We start from the raw sequence: 8,336 nt of genomic DNA on the forward strand, positions 1-8,336 counted from the left end.
TTTCACATCCCACTAATGTTAGAGGAGTTAGGAGTTTTCTAGGGCATGCCGGTTTTTACCGACGTTTCATAAAAGATTTTTCTAAAATTGCCACTCCTATGAATAAACTCCTAGAAAAAGATGCTCCATTCATCTTTTCAGATGAATGCATCAAATCTTTTAATATTCTTAAAGAGAAACTCACTAATGCGCCGATCATGATAACACCAAATTGGAATCTACCGTTTGAACTAATGTGCGATGCAAGTGATTTTGCAATGGGAGCCGTTTTAGGACAAATGATTGAAAAAGGATTTCAACCTATATATTATGCTAGTAAGAAGTTACAAGGAGCACAAACGAATTACACAACTACTGAAAAAGAACTCCTTACTATTGTCTTTGCTTTTGACAAATTTCGTTCATATCTCGTTCTAGCAAAAACGGTGGTCTATACCGACCATTCTGCTCTTAGATACCTATTTTCGAAACAAGATGCCAAACCAAGATTAATCCGTTGGATCTTACTCTTACAAGAGTTCGATATTGAAATCCGAGATAAAAGAGGAGCAGAAAATCTCGCCGCTGATCATCTTTCTCGTCTTGAAAATCCCGAATTAGAAGTTCTAAATGAATCAGCCATACAAGACAACTTTCCTGATGAATATCTATTGAAGATAGATTATAATGAAATTCCATGGTTTGCAGACTATACAAACTACTTAGTATGTGGATTCCTTGAAAAAGGATTGTCATACCAAAAACGGAAGAAATTCTTCAGTGATATAAAACACTATTTCTGGGAAGATCCACATTTGTTTAAAAGTTGTCCAGATGGAATAATACGCCGATGTGTATTCGGAGATGAAGCTAGTAAAATTTTAAACCATTGTCACACAGGACCAATAGGAGGGCATTATGGGCCTCAACTAACAGCAAGAAAAGTTTATGATGCTGGATTCTATTGGCCTACAATTTACAAAGACGCACACCTTCTTTGCAAATCCTGTGATGCATGTCAAAGGGCCGGAAAAATAAGTCAACGTGATGAAATGCCACAAAATGTCATTCAAGTATGTGAAGTATTTGACATTTGGGGTATTGACTTTATGGGTCCATTTCCAAAATCTCATAATAATCTCTATATTCTCGTAGCCATTGATTATGTATCTAAATGGGCGGAAGCACAAGCTCTCCCAACTAACGATGCACGAGTTGTAGTCAACTTTTTAAAACGTCTTTTTGCAAGGTTTGGAACACCGAAAGCTTTAATAAGTGATCGGGGTACTCATTTCTGTAATAATCAATTTGAGAAAGTTCTTAAAAGATATGGAGTAACTCATAAAATCTCCACTGCATATCATCCACAGACTAGTGGACAAGTTGAAAATACCAACCGAGCTTTAAAACGTATTCTAGAAAAAACCGTAGGATCAAATCCGAAGGAATGATCCATTAAGTTGGAGGATGCACTCTGGGATTTTAGAACAGCCTACAAAACTCCAACTGGAACCACACCTTTTAGACTCGTTTATGGAAAAGCATGTCATCTTCCAGTAGAAATTGAACACAAAGCATTTTGGGCTTTGAAGACATGTAATCTTGATTTACATGAAGCTGGACGTCTACGGTTAAGTCAATTAAACGAATTAGAAGAATTAAGACATGAAGCATACGAAAATTCGTTAATCTATAAGGAAAGAACGAAGAAATGGCATGATAAAAGAATCAGAAGTTCAAAAGAATTTAAAGAAGGAGATAGAGTTCTTCTTTTCAATTCACGATTCAAGCTATTTCCTAGAAAATTGAAATCAAGATGGTCTGGACCATTCATAGTCAAAAGAGTTTTCCCATACGGAACGATAGAATTAATAAATTCAAATGGGATTGAATTTAAGGTTAATGGTCACAGAGTTAAACATTACATACATGGTCCGATGGAAGTTGACAATGAAGTTAATCACAATTTCGATACCACGGCTAACTAAGTGTGGGGAGAATCAAGTCTTTTAAAGGATAATATGTATTTCTGTTAGAGTTAGATTTTCTGTTTTCGTGAAGTTCTCGAAAATGGAACCCGAATGGTCTTTCCCTAGCAGACCCTAAAGAACTAGTCTTCTCCCCCCATTCTGAATTTTTATTTTTTTTAGGTTTTTACGAAATGAAGACTTCCTGTGAACTAAACCATGGTCTAATGCTACACGCTTTGATCACTAAACGTAATAATGACACACTTCCGAGTGAAATAGTATCATTAATCAGAGGTAAATTGGACGGAGTAAGAAAAGAATCCGGATGCGAAGATAATAAGTCACAATTTGGTAAAGGAAAATCAAAATCTGCAGCGAAAAGAAGAGCACGACACCTTGAAAAATGTCACAAATGCGGAAAATGGTCACACGAAGGTAAATGTTCAAATAATCAAACCTATTAAAACACCGAATTTGTTACTTTATGCAGAGACGGACCGTTCATATGTTTAGAAGAAAAAACATTAAATGCTCGAGGTTACGCCTATGTAGCCATGGAAAATCAATTAGTCCGACTATCTTATGAGTGGGCTAGAGCATATCACTAAGAAATATATTTCACGGGTAAGTCTGTACAGTTTTTATTTTTATTTTTATTTTTATTTTTAACCTTTTGATAATAAACGCTAATTTGTTCGCTATAAAGTATTAAATTGGTATTCGATGAAATTAGGTCTTGCGACCGAAATTATTGATATCATTCAAAAATTTATTACATCACTGCGAAATTTAACGTTTATTCTTAAGGTATAAATATCTTTAATCAATCAATCAAAAATATTTCAAAAATTCGTCATGAGTTAAATTAGGTCATGGAACCGAAATTGCTTTACCGAAAATAGGGGAGTATATTTTTGATAATATTTGATTGTTTAAAGTGGGATAAAAGCCAAAAAGATTTTTTATTTTATTTTTACTATGTTTTTAAAATTAATATATAAATATTAAATTAATATTGTAAACTTTTTTTTTTTAAATTGTAAATATTTGAAAAAAATTAATCTTGTATGTATAAAAACAAAAATATAATATAAGTTTGGTGTGAATTTATAATATGAATTTTTAATTAAGTTTGGTGTGAATTTTTAATTTTATGCATTTTTAATTAAGTTTGGTGTGAATTTTTAATTTTATGCATTTTTAATTTAAGTTTGGTGTGAATTTAAAAACAAAAATTTACTTCATTTCGCTAAGTTAAAAATATGATTTTTAAAATTCATTGTGAGTTGAAGACTAGGTCGTTGAACCGAAATTGCTTTACCCGAGGGAGGGACGAGAACTTTTATTATCATTATTTTTAATCTTATTGAATTAAAGTATGCCAAAAACATTAAAAAAACCCAAAAATCTTAACTTTTAAAACAATCGCTACAAAAAGACAAATTTTAAAATTTTGTCGAGGGACGGACTAGGACATCGATCCGAAACGACCTCGTCCTAAATAACAAGGGAAACAAAATTTTAAAATTAATTACTTAATTGTTTTATAAGTTAAAGATTGTTAAAAAAAAAAAAAAAAAGGCCGCTACTCGCGGAGTTTGGAAGAGGCAAACAACGCAAGTCGCGGAGTTTGAAAAATACAGAAAAAAATAAAATGCTGGAAACAGATCAGTCCACACCACCCACACCCAAAATAACTGCGAAAAAATCCGAAAAATACACACAAAAATTGAATTTTTTCACTAAAAATCATCACATTTTTTACTAAAATCATGTTGAGAAGGATGCTATCAAGGAATTACTCAAGAAAAACGGTAAATTTCTACACCTAAACACCATTTAATCCGAAAATTAGTGTTCTTGAGCAATTTTATACCCAATTCGATTTTGATGCTTTTTAGTGTAATTATGCTTAAATTGTTTATGTATTATCCTTGTATAACCTAGATTGATGCTATTTAACATGATTAGAAGCCTTAAACTTCAAATTTTGAGTAATCTAGGGTTTGTGTTCTTGAGCAAATTTGGGGCTTTTTGATATAAACAGGTTATGGCTAATTTTTGTCATGAATTGTTGCTAAATTAAGTAGTGTAACATGTTTAGGTAGTTAAATGATCCAAACTTTGAGCCTAAACATGGTTTTTGAGAATTAAAGTGGACTTTTTCAAGTCTAAAATTCATGAACTTGATTTTTGGGAGATAATGTCATTTGAAACTTGTTTAATTGCTAATAATGATTATTTTGACATGTTATATGAGTTGAATGCTTATGAACTTGGCGAACATTTTCGTATATGCTTATTTGAAAAAGTGTAGATTTGATAAAAATATGAAAATGAGCATAAGTTTGATATAAATTGAACATGTCATTATAATTATTTTGATTGATGATTTTGCTGACACTAATGCATATTTAGATGCACAAAAATTGTATTTGATGTGTTTTGCAGACTGAAAGGGGTGAATCTTCATCCCAAGCTCGCATTGTTCCTCCTGAGAATGTGGAACAACAGGATGTTGATAGCTATTATAAACAAGATATACCTCATCCAGTTATGACATTTTCAGATATGCACGTGGAAAACTTGCACCCGAACTTGAGATTTGACAGACGTTGGATAGATTATCCAAAATACCAAAGGAGCCTGCACACTCTTCATTCTAAAGCTGTTGAAGTACCTAGGGTAATAGAATGGGGACCATTAGAAGCTGTAGAATTGGCCGAGCCAATTAGAGAATTACTTACACAGAGGTATGGTAATTCTACTTTTAATGATTGGGTACGATTATTCAACATGCGTAGACCTGTATATAAAGTATGGTGTGAAGAATTATTGTGTAGTATAGAAATAAATGATCAGGTAGCTAGTTTAACCGATCGTTCTTTTATTAGATTTTTGTTAGGAGGTTCGATGCGCCACATGTCTCTACTAGACATGGCTCAGGCCTTACGTATATATACGCCTGAGGAGCTAGCATCTGCCGATTGTCGAGGGTTGATACTAAATGGTAGGAAAATTGATGAAAATTTTGATACGCATGGTGTATGGAATCAAATGACTAGCCATCACCAATTTAAAGGGGGAAATTACTCTTATTTGGATATAGATAGAGCTGAATTAAGAGTAATTCACAGTTTTTTAGCCAATTCGATTACACAACGAGGTAAGAATAAGGAAAAGGTAAATGAACAGGATTTTTTTTACCACATGTGTATTCGAGACCCACAAAGCGCTGTAAGTATACCTTATTGTGTGGGTTATTATTTATCAGCTATGGTTAAGGGGATGAGACCGCACAGTATAATAGGAGGTGGTATATTTATTACATTAATTGTTGAGTATCTCAATGTGGATATAAGTCGGGGGGGATTATTAATCGAAGAACCAGAACCCCGCGATACAATTGGTTTAAATGTATATCATGGTGCTAAGGTTTTGAAGAGGCGAAATAACGCCGCAGTACAATACCATGGAAGACATCCAAAGGTTGAGAGAAATCAACAGCCAGGTAATGTGGGAGGGGGAAATGAAATGACAGAAATGCAAAGGTTTATAGCTTCACAAGAGTATGAAAATGCTAGACATCGAGCATTTGAAGATTGGCAAATTCATCAAAACCAAATCATAGCTCATTGCCAACATGTAGGTAGAAACTATATTCCTACTCCAACGCCCATATTTCCTCCCTGGTCTATAGAGATACAACCACCGTATCCTACTTATAACCCATCTGAAGCATTTTATAACACATATGGTTATGCATGAAACCCCTACTGGTATCAGTAACAACCCTAGTTTATTTAGTTTTATTTATTTTATTTTTGTAATGTTACTACATTTAACACTTATGTTGATATTGTAATAGTTTTTATAATTTTCTAACTTTTATTATTATTAGATTTTAATAATTTTTGAATGTGGGGTAATATACCAAACTTCAAAAATATGTATATATGTTTGCAGTTTATCTTATGTACACAACAGGGTAAAACAACGCAATTTCAAAGACTAGCATTAAGTTCAGCAAAAGCAACTAATTTTGACGACAAGATGCAAAATATATGTGAAATAACAACAAGACGGAATGAACAAATGATGTGCACCATTTATCATTCAAAACAAACAACAATATGTTTGGAAACTTTGGTAAAATTTAATCATTTTTCTACGCTAATTACCCTCAACAATTTAAATTGTTACCGATTTCTTGCAAATGAGGGCATTGCAAGATCTTAAGTGTGGGAAGGGGTTAAATTCTTTCGAATTTTTAAAAATTTTACTTTATACACTTGGTTACCATTAGAAATACTAGTAAAGCAGTAGTTGTATTAGAATCTAGTGCTCTCTGATAATAAAGAACAGCCCTAGTCTTATATACTGACTACCCAATTCTAGTAAAAATTTTCAAAATTTTCAATTAAATGAACTCAAAATCATGTTTATACATATTTATGAACGATAAAACTAGGTGTTAACACCGAAATTATTGTTACCTCGGAAAGGACATAAATTGAGAAACAAACCAAAATGTTAGAATTCATTTAAAATGGAATAGAGGACAATAAAAAGGAAAATAAAAGCCAAGTGTGGGAAAATTTACCAAGTTATTTTAAACATATGTCACATATTTTTAAAGATACAAAATACTTTTGCTTTGGACTAAACTAAAAAGTTTTACCCGATTTACTGTAAGAAAGATGGATCTACATGATGAATCAATTCCATCATTTAAAAGGAAGTAAAGTCTTCTGAAAAAGAAACGCGCTTCTTGATTTAGGTCAGGAAGTTGTCGTCCAGACCAGCTGTAGGTTGACGAAAAATCTAGAAAAGTCATCTCTAAAATCAGCAGGAAATCCATGGACCTCAGCATAAAACAGGGTCGCCAAGTGGTCAGATTTATCCTAACCTTGAGAAGGATTTATCTCGTAAAATGGGGAGTACACCGTGCAAATTAGCTGGATAAGACTAATGAATCAGATCCCCAGAAAGGATAATCTCCTTAAAGATCAAAAATAAGCTTTTAAGACTGATATTACTCAATCCTTGAGATTGACCTTAAAGATTGAGAATTCAAACTCATGGAATTCAATGATATCTAAACTCGAGCTTGAACGAGAAAATATTTTGATCAAAATTAAAACCGATTTGTTTTCTGAAAACCTATTTTCAATGCGTTCATTACCATTGAACGTAAAATCCTAGGAATTCAACTGGAATTCATTAGGTCACCTGAACCAAATCGGGTGTCAACCGTAAGAACGGTGGTTGCATAGCATGGTCAAAGACAGGACCTTGTGCCAGACCGAAAAATTATAAGGGTGAGCTTTACTATTGCTCCTACAAAGGATAGTAATTGCGTCTGACATGTTATAGACCATAATTAAAAGCATGTCAGGGGACATTGCCTTAACAGTTGCTTGTTCAACGCTTTCCTTTACAACCGGACGGTAGTTTACCAAAAGGTAATATTCGGAGCAAGTATACTGGACGTGTTGCTTTCCCAATACAAGGTTAGCAAGTGGGTAACACAAAACCGCAAGTTTTGAGCTAAAATTTTCAAATCTGAAACCCACCAAACCCACAAAAACAATTTGCAAACACCGGTGAAGGGTTATTTCGAAAAACTTATCTAGGGTAAAAGCTAGATTTAATTTTCAAAAGATCAAATATTTTCATAAAGATCCAATTTCCTTAAAGGATCTAAATTTTTATTGTCATGTGGGACTGTAAACCACATCGTTACTACCATTGTTTATACCGCCGTAAAGAAATCACTGATGTACAAAGTGTGAAGAATAAAGAAGTGATTCTAGTATTTCAAAGACTATATTGCTTGAGGACAAGCAACGCTCAAGTGTGGAAATATTTGATAATGCTAAAAATGAACATATATTTCATAGCATTATTCCTCAAGAAAGACAAGCTTTTAGTTGCAATTGTCCTATTTAAAGTGATATTCGGTTAAATAATAAAAAGTGAAGACAAAAGACAGATTCGACGAATTGAAGACGCAAATGACCAAAAAGCTCAAAAGTACAAAATACAATCAAAGAGGTTCCAATTATTGATAAGAAACGTCTCGAAATTACAAGAGTACAAGATTCAAAACGCAAAGTACAAGATATTAAATTGTACGCAAGGACGTTCGAAAATCCGGAACCGGGACATGAGTCAACTCTCAACGCTCGACGCAATGGACTAAAAATTACAAGTCAACTATGCACATAAATATAATATAATATTTAAATAATTCTTATAATTATTTATATATTATATAATATATATAAACCGTCGGCAAATTAAAAGACAAAATGGTGTGAGCTGGTTTTACGAACTCCGCGACTTGCGGAGTTTGAAGAAGAAAAATCCCGCGACTCGCGGAGC

This window comes from Rutidosis leptorrhynchoides, chromosome 8 (assembly GCF_046630445.1).
Source record: "Rutidosis leptorrhynchoides isolate AG116_Rl617_1_P2 chromosome 8, CSIRO_AGI_Rlap_v1, whole genome shotgun sequence".
Classification (NCBI taxonomy): domain Eukaryota; kingdom Viridiplantae; phylum Streptophyta; class Magnoliopsida; order Asterales; family Asteraceae; genus Rutidosis; species Rutidosis leptorrhynchoides.